Raw genomic sequence first — 14,467 nt, 5'->3', positions numbered from 1 at the left:
TGTATCAATAAGATCATACAGGTACTCTCTTTTATTTGGAAAGAATCATTACCAAAGTGATACACTGACCGTGAAGATTATGTGACCGTAATATCTGGCTGCTGACTTTTGCCAGTTGACTAAGAGTAACAAGAATGTTGCATTTATTTTTCTGTGTATTCAGTGGAACAGAGCAGCCCTGACATTTAGGTGGTCAGAGCAGACCATGGTCTAGGACAAGAAGAAGTGAAAAACAGTTCTCTCACTTCACCAGGGGATGAAGATGTGCCACTCGGGGGTTGTCATTTAGAAAACAAAAAAAATGTTTCCTGAATTTGAAATCCAAAGACATTTCAAGGAAACTTTTAAGAGAGAAAATTTATCTTCTGAAGAATGTATATATGGAAGTAGTTTTTTGTTACCATTTTGGATTATTTTGATCCTGTCATGTAAGAAAATATTAGTTATGCAAGGAGACTTGCATATTAATTAGCTCGATAATCTTCATCAGGCCTTTCTTTACATTTCTTTTATTTGTTTTTGTGCAAGAATCTTGCAATTACAATCTAGTAAAAAGACTTTTTGTAATTACAGTCAAATTGGGATAATGCATTGGTTTCTTCACTTAGTTATTAATTTAGTATTTGTTGTTTATAAAGAAAAATCCATTATTTTAAATTACATCATGAAACTTAGTGAATGAGTTTGTTCCTTAAAAACACAATGCAAAGCCAACAACCACCTCTACCCACCCTCTGCCCTTTCCAAAAAAGCCCTTCACCTTGGGTTGTATCTTATTGAAATTAAGCATTACCTGAAGTTATTTTCTTGAGCTGTTATACAGGAAATTACAAATGCAGTAATAAAATTTGTAGGTCACCAAGATTTATGTTTTATTTAACTGCTGAACTCTAGCTATTAGAGGAAAGGAATGATTAGTTGTTCTCATTTACAATGTGACATTTACATTAAGCAGTCAGTGCTCTAGTGGTGCATTAATCTATTTATCATATGATCCTGGATGTGTATAATAATTTGTAAACATTGTCCTATAGCTAAGTACATGGTACTACACTCTTATCCAATAACGCAAATGCATTTCCATATTCAATCAGCACCTCTAATTTAATTTTTAAATTAGGTCTATCAGTGCTGATGATGAGGGAAACTTGCTTTAGTAATAGTATTTATATGAATCCTCCTGAATATTTATGCATTTTAAAAACTCATTTATGTGAAGTAATTTCCAATTTTAGTCTATATTTCTGGTCTATTTTTTCAAACTATTTGTCTCAATAACATTCATTTTTAGAGCAGTGCACTAGAGATCATGGTCATATTATGCCAAACAATATATTATATGATTATTATGAATTATTATAAATGAATTGCAGTGAAACCATAGAATTCATTTATTCATTTATTTCCAAACATCTGGCTTTTGCATCATGTAGCTCAAACATCCAGATGACTAAATGTTTACTTTTTAATCATTTTTAATACAAGGTAAATATAATTAAGGAACAAATGTAAAACACTTCCCTCAGGTTATTTTGCACTACTAGAGATAAGATGGAGAAAGATCAGTGATGATACCATTCAGTGGATTCATAATTGTTCAAATACTGGATCTTTAAATTGAAAGGAATACTTAAGATTATGTTACTTTTATCTTCAGATTTTTTAGGGGTTTCTCTAGTGTTCAGTGGGTTAAAACTTAGGGTAGCCTTAGGAAAAAGTTCCTGAAGGAAACAAAATTATTGCATGGCTACAGTGAATGAAGCACCATGGCTGGTACTCTCAGATAGACTATGCTTTAAAATAATTACAGCTTTTTGTAGTATTGTTTTTTCATTTTAAAAGCAAAAACTGAGGAATACTGTTACAGTTAGGATTCCAACCCAGGTTCATAGGCCTTTAAAGTTCTGCCTTTACTGATAGTGAAATTCAAATCAAAATACATGTTCCAACTACTGATGGACACTTAGCAAAGGCATTGTAGAGAAGAAAGGACCACTACGAGCTGGCAGGGGTCATAACTCTCAGTTATTTAAGAGCTATTCCCTAATAACTTCCAGACTTTTGCCTGTGTTTCCTGAGTTCTTTTGGAGTTTAATATTGGCATCCAAGATAATTGCTAGAGGGAGAACCATATTTCTTGGGAATCCATGTACATAAACAATAACAGTTGCCAAATTTTCTAAGACTATGGAAGAAGGCCAATACAGCAACAGCTTGGAACTAAGGAACTGATCAGAATTTCTTATAAGATATTTTATTTGAACATCCTATCAGGAAGAAAAGGAGATCTTTGTAAGACTGCACTGGAGAATTGCTTAATTAGAATCCCAATCTGAGATCTCCTGGCTTTGGCATTGCAATTGCCAAAATATAATGGACTAAAAACAGAGAGAGAACTAACATCTTATTTGGGTTTGTCTACTATAGAATCTATAATGATTTTTTGAAATCTTCACTTACATTGTAAGATACAAGATTGATTTGGAGTGAGATAGCCCTGGTGAGACCTCCAGCTGTCCCTGAGACTAGCCCTATGGTCTCCCTTAAGGTTTCTTGCTTTATCTCTCCCCCTGCTTTTTTGTTTGTTTGTTTTAATCACATTTTGTAGAAATATGTATTTATCTCATTTGATTCTTAAGAGAATTAATTTGAATCACACATGTTTTTTGGTAGCTGGCACGTGGCAAGTACTTAATAAAAGATACTATAACAAAAAAGTGTTACCATTAATAAATTGTGTAATCATACATAAAAAGAAGTTTCCCTAGGGAATTTGAATTAGATAGGATTTTATCAGTTATTGTACTCTTCATATTACAATGAAGATGTGGAAATACTGTTGATCATCAGTCTCTTTTTTTTTTTTTTCCTTTTTCTTTTGGTTAGCATAATGGTTAGAAATATTTATGCCCTAATATCATAATACACTAATATAAAGCATAGTTATAAATTCAAATGTATTCTTGCTGGTGTAAAGTCTCCCTCTCTACTACAGAGAAGGGATCATAATCAGAGTTTCAAAAACAATGAGATTTCTTGGGCTAAACATTTTAGTTCTTTTCTAGTTAAACATTTAGTTCTAATAAAACAGTTTAATTCTTATTATACTTACACTGGGAACTTAATATGCCATTCATTCACATGTGTGCATAGATACATATGTATGGACATTGATTATATCATTTTGTCATAAAGTCCTGGAAACTTGATAATTTTCAGTCAGGACATAATATGAGCAAATTATGTTGTATGCATATGACAGATATTGACTGATAGACTGGATGGGGTTGACAACAAAAGACAGAATTTGGACACTCTCTATGACATTAAATGAAAGGAACAGGACAAAACAGCATACAATATTCTTATATATGTATAAAAATCTACACATACACACACGCTTATATATGTGTGAAATATTTCTGAAATGTGAAATTGGGTTCTTTCGGAGGGGGTATATCTTGCTTTAATAAGTGATTTACCATTGGATTTCTTATATTTTTATCATGTATATATAAATGTGAGAATTAGTTTAAAATACCCATGGAAGGAAATAAATTAAAAGGTAAACAATAGGTATCTCATGTGATTGATTTGTATCCATGTGTGGGGGTTATGTCTGAGATATTCTATAATTGTATAACAACATCTTTCTTTTATAATACATATAAATTTCAAAAATAGGTAGCATTGGTTGACAGAGTCAAAAATAATATGAAATAAATAAACTATAATGTACTTTTATTCAAGTTTGCCATGTGGCTGTGCACTGATTTTTAGCATTTCTGAATAAATTCAGTATTAACTTAGCAATAGTTGAACTTTTCTTTTTAAATATAGTTGAAATTTCTTTTTAAATAAAGTCCTAATTAGTGGGTATCTCAGGATAAATACAATTACCTTCTTAAATTTTGGCTTTGTAAGATCATTCACACATCTTTACAAATGGAGAGAGCAGAGACAATAAACTAACCCTGATTCATCCTTGGATCATCTTCTTTTTTTAATCCTTGTTTTTTGGAAGTATTACTCCTCAAACTTGCTTCTGCAGATAAAAAAAGTCATAGCCAAAGTAAAATCAAAAAGCTTTTATTCAAGAACATTTTTTAAGAACTTAGGCTATTTCTATATGAAAAATGACAGTGATTGAATATCAGTTGGCACTATTATATAGATCTTAGGGGAGGGAAAGTTAAATATTGTGTCTCATAGATCTAGGTCAATTATTATTTAGATTGACATGGAACCCTCAGAAAAAGGTAGAAATTAGCAATCTTCTGGGTGAAGTTAAAATATAAATGGCATGTCTGTGGATTTCCTTTATAGGCATATGTATTGAAATAAATGGATTTCTTTATTTAAGAAAAATAGGCCATATGACAAAGCTATTAACTCCGTGAGGGCAACACTTAGGAGACTCACTCAATTGCTGTAGCCCCAACATCAGGTATCTGGTACTTAGTGGGTGATGACGAGCGTTTGTTGACTTTATGCAGTTTATTTAACAATAGCCTGCAAGTTTAATTCATTGAAATATGAAGAAAATTGAAATGATTTATCTTTTGATTGTTTAAATCATTTTCAATTATAAGATAATCAAACATCCAAAAATGAAAAGCAGAATATTGACGTATATATTGGAATCAGAGCTTAGTGCTTATTCCACTGGAATGCCTTATTATGCAAATCTATTTAAATTCTCTTTAGTGATATTCCTGATATAGTTTGAGATTGATCACACACTTAACAGCAACTGTATTTTTCAAAGATACCTCATAAGCATATTTTGATATCCTGATGTACTTCTTTTGTGCTTGTCTCCTTTGAAGAGTCCCTGTAACCATTCTGCCAGGTGTTGGGAAGATATGCAGTAGCTGAGCATCCTTACTTCTGACACCATCCTCAGTATCAACTTTGGAGATGGTTTCACCCTGTCGGTCTTCTGCAGCAGCTGGGCAGAGTGCTGACTCCTTCTCAGCGGTGAGGAACTCTTCAGGCTCCAGAAGTAAGTTGATTGTATTCTGTTTGATCATTGCCAGTGAGTTTAAAAACCCTGAGGGGAGGATAATTAGAAATCTTGCAAATTAATGTACAAATGAAAAACTAGCATTATTCATCACAGATTTTTTCATTTCTTTTCCGAGTCATATCTTTCTGGAGATGCAAAGTCTACCACGTTTTATGTTGATAACCTTTGTCATTGTGGAATTTTCAGATTTTTTTCCAAGATTATATGGCGTTATTACAGATTTGCAGCCTAGAGGGACAAGGGAGAGATTAAAATGATAATGTCTGCACATTATTTACAAATTAATAAACAAATTCAGAATGACCAAGTATTTTATCAAAGTTGCTTGACTAATGAGCTGTGAAGATTAAATAAAATCCAGTTTTTTTGATTCTTAAAAATCAAGTTCTCTCTCCAGGACTGTGATCTCTAGTGCTACATGGAGGGTAAGGGACTGCTGCTAGAAATAGCACTTTTTCTGATTGGTTGATTTACTGAATGACATGTTCTCTGTGGCACTGAAGGAGAGTTACAGCAGCCTATAAATATGCATAATGGAAAACTAAGGAAAAGGGAAATCACATGTAGGAAAATGAAATCAGGAAACATGAAGAGGCTACAAACTGTATAACATAACGTATGCTACCCAAACCCAAATTCCCAGCTATGTGTTTATCTTCCACTTTCTAATTACTGGATAATCTGGTGTCTCAATTACGTGGCTATTTATATTCACAGAATTTGAAGAGTAAAGATAATTTATTGGCAAAGTTTAGACTTTCCCACTCCACATGTACGAATCTATCATTTTACTATTTTTCTAGCTTACTTGGTTTAAATTTGACATGTTTCCTTTTTCCCTTCTGCCAAATACTTGACAAAGGCATCTCTTCCTGCTCTTAAGGATATATTTGTATCACAATGTGACCACACAGAAAATGATTATGGGTGCATTTTTATAGAGCACAGAGGTTTGGTAGAGACTAGACTGTCTACCAGTAATTAGATGCTTAACAATTGAAATTGCCTTGAAAGAAATGGGTAGGAGATAGTAAATAACCTTAGTTTTATTTTGCAACATATTACAGCTTAGTATGGCAGCAGCAGACTGGTCTGTGTCCTTAAGGGAACATAAGAGAGTGTGGTTAAGGATTTATTTCTGAATCATGGTGCTACCTTTGTATACAATTTAAAACAGCAGTGTGTTGTTCCTAGTATACTCAAAGTAATATTGAAGGGCTACTTTTAAGACACAAACAAAAGGATGTATTAGGTTATATTGAGGTTACTTCATTATAACTGTGGCATAAAATCGTGAGTCTGAGAATGCAGAAGATAGATTACAAAGCATTATTTTAGTGTAGGTTTTTTCTATGTATATTTTATTACCTTGTACTCCTTTCATACATGATTTATTCATTTCTCTTAAGAATTGCTTTCATGGCTTTTGTCCTTGAGCTCTTTATTAAATAAAACAACTTGAGGAAGATATCCTAAATTTTCCATCTTTTACTCTTAAAGAAATTGAGGACTTTGTCGAAGCCTGAGGTGATCTTACACATTTAGAAGATGTAGAATGTATGGGATTTGTTTCTCAAAGGCAACCCCACAAGAAACTCCAGAGATTTTATCTACCCAAACAATTAATTAGATAAGTAATGAATTTTTGTTTCCACGGTGAAGGCTGACTTTTAGAAGACATCTGACTTTATGAAAGCTTTTAGCAAAGGAAATATATTTACTGATATAGATCCCCTAGTGTAAATCACAAGACTTAGTGATTTCAACTACATTTTCATTTACTAATGGCTATAATCAAGGCCAAAGGATTTACTTAATTAACCTAGCAATAGAAGGCTAAACAGAAATAATTTATATATTGAAAACGACTCTTCTGAGTTAATGCTTAATTCAATTTTTTTAATTACCAGTCCATTAGACTGTAAAAGTAGAACCTTTTTTTCCCTTTTTATTTTTCCTTTGGAGTCACATTAGGCTGAAAATCTTGCATGGAATTAATCACCCTTAAGAAAGAGAAACTAAATACATTCCTAATTAGGTTCCTCAAATTTCGAATAGCTCATTGAAAATTCATAGCACACCCATTAAAATCCCTTTACAAACCTAAATGGGATGCTGGGAACTTTGCTAGAGAAGGCAGTGAATGGAGAAGTAGTAAAATAAGGAGGCAGTGAGATGCCCATGTGTTACTAGCGCAGGACAGTGGAGGTGGGGGTGGTGGTCAGGGTGGTTATTTTTCTCACTGTGGCAATTTTCAATTAGTCTTGGCCAGAAGTGGTACTTTGGTCTGTTTCTGCTGTTTTTGTTTAGCTAAAGCATAGATAATTTTGAAGAATAAACAATGATACCTGAGCAGGAGATGTGCATGCCTGTGTAAATATATAGGTATGTTATGTATTTATCTAAAGATAATTTACTATACACATAGCAGCAGTGATAATCATTCTACAAGGCCAGCATGCCTTCTAAATATAAAGGTATCCCTAATGACATTAAATATGTAATATTTAAAATACTTTTACTTTTCTGAAAAAAAATTCCCTTATCCTTAAGGCTTGTAAATTATCAGCTCTCATTACATTAATTGCCAGTGGCTCATCCCCTTACGTATTATCATAATAATGACCAACATACTATCATTTGACTCTTTCTAGTACTTTTTAACAAACATTAATTTATTAGATTTTTATACTGTTTCTATGAGGTAGTTTTAAAAATGTGAATATGCTCTCAACCAGATTTTTGATGCTTATTATCTTTACGTATGTTATGTATATGCTTGAAATCATTCCAGATACTTGAGCTCCAAAAACAAAGAGAGAATTAGGGTTATTGATAGGACAAAGTAGTGTGCTAACTATAAATGCTTAAGTGGTCACATGAATTAGCTTCAGGAATCCTGACAGGTAGATGTGTTATATCACGCAGTGCTCATTTTAAAAAGCAGAAAGAATAAAAAATTCTCAAAGAAAGCAAACTTCATGATGGCTCTGACTTATTTATGTTCTCAGTGCCAGTCAATTCCAAACTGATACATCTAATTACCTAAGTGCCTTCATTTAACACATGGCCAACTAAGCTCTTGGCCAACTTTACAAATACACGCTTTTGATATTCTTGACATCAAAATGACATCGTCGTATACCAGAAAAAATAAGAATCATCTTGTCACCTCTCTTCCTCATTCCACAGTCCCATCACCTAATCTGGTCGTATTTACCTACAAAAATAATTTCTTGAATTCATCCACTTTTTTCTCTTTGGGACCATCAGTACCTGGTCCCAACTACCATAATTTCTCTCCTGAGCTACTCCAGAGGCCCAATTATCTACTCACATCCACTGATGCACCTATTTTGTCTGTTCTCCATGAGTAGCCAAGAGAGCTTTACAAAATACAAAATTGAGATAACATACCTCTCTAAAGACCATTTCCCTTAGAACACAGACCAGGTTTCTTATCATGGCTAACCATGCTCCCATGGGTTAGCATTTTTCTCAGTATCTCCGCCTTACCCTGCACCACACTCCCTTCCTTCCCTGTGTTCCAGATGCAGAGGCCTTTCAGTGCGTCTTCCTCATCACGTGACCTTCCACTGAGGTCTGCACAGAGTTGTTCCTCCCTAATCGGATCACTAGTCCCATCCCCTTTTTGCTTGGGATCTCAACACAGTAGTTGCTTCCTGAAGGAAGCCTTTCTGGCTCCTCCTGACCAGATCATCTCCTTTTGTTATATGGTCTCACCATACAACTGTACAGCACCATACAACTGTAATTCATTAAAATGTTATATCTCTTTGTGCAGTTCTCTGACTAATTTGACTTCCAGATTATAAGAACTCTAAGATCATATTTATGTCCATTTTTCTCCACAGTGAGACCTCCTTTTTTTTCTCTTTAGGCACTGTGAACACAGGCATAGAGCCTTTCTCTTTCCCTCCCTCTCTCTCTCAGTCTGCATGTGTGTGTATATGTGCTTGTGTGTGTGTTTAGAAAAAAAAAATCCCTGAGATCTGAGAAAAATCACTGGAGTATCAGGGAGAGAAAATTGTAACAGACAGGAAATGTTACTGGAAAATTGGTGCTTAAATTTTGCCTTTCTACCAGCTTGGTTTTGTTTTTTGCCTTTCATTAGTGATTATGGAGGCAGTTTTCCTCACAACTGCCATGGCTTTTGTTTTAAAGTTCCAGAAATTTTAATTTTAAAATTCCGTGATTTTGCTGACAAGAACCAGACCTCTTTATTTCTAGAACCAATAGCATTGCAAGTAGTGGCATAAACTTGTTTTACTTCTATACTGATGATGGTGAATGTTAAATATGGATGCTCAAATGTTTACAGATGAGTATTCAATCCAAGGCACTGGTTGGTAAAATATAGGAAGCTTCCTTCATTTAAAAAATGAGCATTCTTTTATTTCAAAAAAGAAAGATTCCAAGGACAGCAACTGGATCAAAATTTTAAAATACCAACTATTAGATCTCTTCATTAGCTTCTCCTGTTGTCTCCTGTTGTCAGAGCTTGACCCTGTTTTTTGCAGGTACCCCCTTCACAGTGGGTGTCTGGTTTTCCAGTGTCCTTATTACTGACCCCCCCCCCCCCCACCTCTCTATTTTAGTCTCATTACCATTCTTCAGGGTCTTGTTTTTCGATGGGTGTTGGATTAAGACCCTGTTTTTGCCATTACAGAGCAGGTACAAATGAATCCAACTGAAATGTGTGTCTGAAAAATAATTATATATCAGTAGGAGAGGTAAGGGTATTATTGCAATGCAGAAAGAACTACCGGAAGATAAATAGTGAAGGAAAGCTACAAATTGTCTTTAAGCTCAGTGGAAAAAGAGCTTACTTACATCTGAAATTATACCAATAAAATTCTTATTAGAAATAGAATTCGTCTGGGCCTCAGAGTTAGGTTTCAGCCTTGGACTGGTGTTATTAATGTGCTGATGTGTCATCTCATTTAGGTAGAAATTTCAGAAGGTAGAGAGATAATGTGCAGTTCTCCCCAAAGCCCTTAAGTACTGACACCCAAATTAAAAATGCCTTAGCTGACAGTACTTGATGGAGAAAGGCCTCCTCTCTCCCTGCCCACTGTTAGTGTTGGCCCTGTGGGTTGCTAACATTATTGCTCTTACTCTGAAGGGTCCTGGGAGGAGGTCTGAATACCTGCTTTGCTTTAGGAGATAATGATTACTTTACATTTAGGACCAGAAGAGATTGATGTCATATGGAGAGTACTCCTGGCAACTGACATTAGATATAAGGCAACAATCTTAATTGCAAAGCATTGGCTATGAAACCCATTGGAAAAAAAAAATCCACTTTGTACAGACTCAACCTAAGTTATTATCCCAGTTGTTGTGATGAGCACCCTGGGCCACTGACTATGCACTGAGCCTCCGTCATATCACCACGGCTGTACTAGGGGCATTCTAACATAGGTCAGCTTTAAAATTCTCTGGGTAAACTGAGGCATCTCTCTGTCAATATTAAACAGAATGTGGGAGACTTTACAGCAAGGAAAAAATGGGCAGGACAAAAACTTCTCTTAGAAAAAAAAATCATGATTTACCGTGGGGAGAAACTCACAGACTGGATGAAGCTGTGTGTGCTATATTGATCATAAACACTAACTGAATGTTACTACTGACTTACAGTAGGAAGGGAGGAAACAGGGAAATGTGTAGTTACAGCTACATGGAAAGATAAGTGAAAATCAAGGACTTTATACACATAACATTACTAGCTGAAAACATTATAATATAGGAACACCTAGAGACTTGAGTTTGAAAACTCCTTACTTATATAATACACTTAAGTAAGATGTATTGACACAAAAGTATTTAATAATCTAGAATGTTTAGGAACCTCAGTGGTGCTGAAGACATTTTATTATGGAGAGGGAAGGAATAAAGCACACCATTGGGGATGCAGACAAGCAGGATGTGATGTATGAATTTATCTCAAATAATAATCCCTTCCATCACCCCTGGTTACGTATGTGAAGCTGGATGATGACTGTGGCCTTGCAGATGGTAGCTTGGTCTCGTTTGTCTGATTAATGGACTATTAGAAGTATTCAAGGTGTAACTTACTTGACATAAAAATGCGTTTTCTGTGTACTTATAGGGTAAAAGATCAGGCACATAAGGTTTGCAGCTACGGTGGCAGCTTTGTTGCTGAGGTAAAAGCAACTTTTGTTTTAAGGTGACTGTTCTCTCAGTGTCAGGCAATTCTAAATCCACAGTAAGAATCTGGCTTTCTTTTTGATCTCTTGCATGCAAATATGGATTACTATGCTAAATCCTGAAGCCTTAACACACTGTTTAATATCTGGAAAACAAATAGGTTTTTAATACCTGCTTACTTATTTATGTCTTGAAGATAGAGTTCCATTACAGGCAAATGAGTGCCTCTTAGATTATTTCAATACCTACTACAGTAATGATTCTAACACAGAAACAACCTACAATTGAAAACATGCATTCATTATTTATAAAGAGATAGAATGATAAACTTTTCCATAGTAAGAATTCTCTACTTAGAGGACTGAAAAGGAAATACTGACAAATAAATTTATTCATAATTTAATAAAATACTTTCATTTTATCCAGGTTATAGAATGAAGCACTTATCAGTATTTCTTATATGCATCTTGAAATTAAATGGTAGAATCTCAAAATTTTATATCGTGTTTAATTAAAGAGTGACTCTGTGTGTAACAATTACATGGTAATGAGAGTGGACCTGAGGCATTCACAGATTTTAGTGATGCAGTTATGTGGAAATGTCCCCAGTCTGGAAACTGGCTTCCAGAAATGAGTCACGTTAAGAGTGAGCCCACCAGACATCCAGTATCTGAGTCATTTCTTGGATTTGTCCTCTACTCATTACGACATACAAGTAACTTCTTTTAACAGTCAAGAGGGATTCTTTAAACTCCTTCAGCGATGCTTTGCTCTATTTTATGGGTAGTTTCAAAGTGGTATTCCTCATTTCTAAATATTTGGGGACAAAATCCATATATGTGGCTCCTCTTGCAATTGTACAAGGGTATTCATGTAAAGAGATCTATAATGCATTATGAAAAGTAATGATAAATAAGGAAGATACTGAAGAAAATGTTGGGAGGAATGTAGCAATCATCAAGTCTAACTCCTCTTTATCCAGTCTTGGTAGCATCCTTATAATTTATTTTTGCCACACGCTACCCATGTGAATAAGTAATACTTTGTTCTCATATATTTTAAACCTCAGTAATTATCAAGTCTGTCCTCTAGACCGAGACAGGTGTTTTACTTAAATATGTTTCTTTAAATGCCTTTGTTTCTCAGGATATTCCTTGAGTCACCTTCAGAAATAAGTCCAGACATTAAGAAAATACTAACTTTAGTCTGTAACAGGTGCTACTACATGAGAAACTCTAATTTAATCTACTCCAAATAAACCAAAGACCACTTATTTGTACATTTTGCCGTGCATTTTTATGCAAGATATTCATTAAAGAAACAGCAAATATCAGGGATTTACTTCTAAAATTACATGTATCAAATACATTAAAAATAATAAGAATGGCAACTCCAAGGCACTAGAAATCCTTACGAGGAATGGTTGGTGATAAAGATTTATACTTGTTTCTCTTTTTCAGTATTAGTTATGTTTTGATGCCCTGCGGTTCCGTGCAAATTAGTGATCTGTGTTTGGGGCATATAGGAATTTTCACTTCACTAGAATGTACATTAACCAGCATTCTGTAATCACTCTGAATAAATAGAAGTTTACTAACAATTTAAAACAAGAATAAACCTCAAAATGTTTGAATAAAAATATACAAAATTACTATCTTGTATCACAAACCCAAATATATAATTTAATATTTTAAATGGTCAAAAAATGTAAATTCTGGAGCTTAAGAAAAGGATCTCATGCAAGTAAAATATAAAAAAATATAAACATACAACTAAAAATTAGATATTCTATGTTCATGGAGGAGAGGACTCCATATTGTCAAGATGTCATTATTTGCCAACTTGATCTATAGATTTAATGCAATCCCAATCAAAATTGTATTAATTTATTTTCTGGATATTGATAAACTGATTTCAGTGTGTATGCGGAGAGCCAGAAGACCTAGAATGGCCAGTACAATACCAAAGAAGAGTAAAGTTGGAGGACTGGTACTACCCAATTTTAAGTCCTACTGTAAAGCTACAGTAATCAAGAAAGTGTGGTATTGGTGGGGGAGGGTATAGCTCAAGTGGTAGAATACATGATTAACAAGCACAAGGTCCTGGGTTCAATCCCCAATACCTCCTCTAAAAATAAATAAATAAAAATCTAATTCCACCCCCCAATTTTTTTTAAAAGAGTCACTAATGAACAACAACAACAAAAAAGAAAGTGTGATATTAGTGAGAGAATAGGCAAATAGATCAGTGTAGCAGAACAGAAAGCCCAGAAATAGACCCTCATAAGTATAGTCAACTGATCTTTGACAGAGGAGCAAAGGGAAAACAATGGAGCAAAGATAATCTCTTCGACAGATGGTACTGGCACAACTGAACGTACACATGCAGAAAATGAATCTAGACACAAACCTAACACCCTTCACGAAAGTTAACTAAAATTAGATCAGAGACCTAAATATAATATGCAATATTTTAGAACTCCTAGAAGATAACATAGGCAAAAACCTAGATGACGTTGGGTTTGGTGATGCCTTTTTATATACAACACATAAGGAACAGTCCACAAATGAAATAATTGACAAGCTGAGTGAATTTTAACTTCTTTAAAATTAAAAACTTCTACTCTGCAGAAGACAGTGCCAAGAGAATGAGAAGACAAGCTGCAGACTGGGAGAAAATATTTTCTAAAGACTTGTCTGATAAAGGACTGTTACCCAAAATATACAATGAACTCTTAAAACTCAAGAGTGAAAACACAAAAAATGTGTTCAAAAAGTGAGCCAAAGACACTAGCAGAAACCTCACCAACAGAGATACACAGGTGGCAAATAAACATGTGAAAAGATGTCATAAGGGAAATACAGGTAGGTATGTCATAAGGGAAATACAGATAAAACTGTGTTGAAATGCTACTTTGAACCTTTTAGAAAGCCCCACATCTGGAACACTGACAACATCAAATGCTGGTGAGGATGTGAAACAATAGGAATTCTCATTCACTGCTGATGGGAATGCAAAATGGTACAGCTACTTTGGAAGACAGTTTGGTAGTCTCTTACAAAATTAAACATAGTCTTCCTATATGATCCAGCAGTCATGGTCCTTGATATTTACCCTAAGGAGTGAAAACTTATGTCCACACAGAAACCTACACATGATTTGTATAGTAGCTTTATTCATAACTGCCGAAACTTGGAGGCAGCCTAGGTGTTCTTCAGTAGATGAGTGGATAAAAAAACTGTGGTA

General features: G+C 34.4%; 1 protein-coding gene across 7 annotated transcripts in view; it reads left to right on the top strand.

Annotated features, from left to right (window-relative positions):
* LRFN5 (leucine rich repeat and fibronectin type III domain containing 5) overlaps window positions 1-14,467 on the top strand; it is a 233,208-nt gene that overhangs the window by 112,742 nt on the left and 105,999 nt on the right. For all 7 annotated transcript variants that reach the window (XR_006718940.2, XM_074365589.1, XM_074365588.1 and 4 more), the window contains one exon: window positions 4,830-5,005. The gene's annotated coding sequence lies outside the window, so the exon portion shown is untranslated. The remainder of the gene's footprint in view (window positions 1-4,829; window positions 5,006-14,467) is intronic.

Source organism: Camelus bactrianus, chromosome 6, assembly GCF_048773025.1.
Source record: "Camelus bactrianus isolate YW-2024 breed Bactrian camel chromosome 6, ASM4877302v1, whole genome shotgun sequence".
Classification (NCBI taxonomy): domain Eukaryota; kingdom Metazoa; phylum Chordata; class Mammalia; order Artiodactyla; family Camelidae; genus Camelus; species Camelus bactrianus.
Note: the sequence above shows the minus strand (reverse complement) of the source record. Positions and strands in the feature narration are given on the sequence as shown.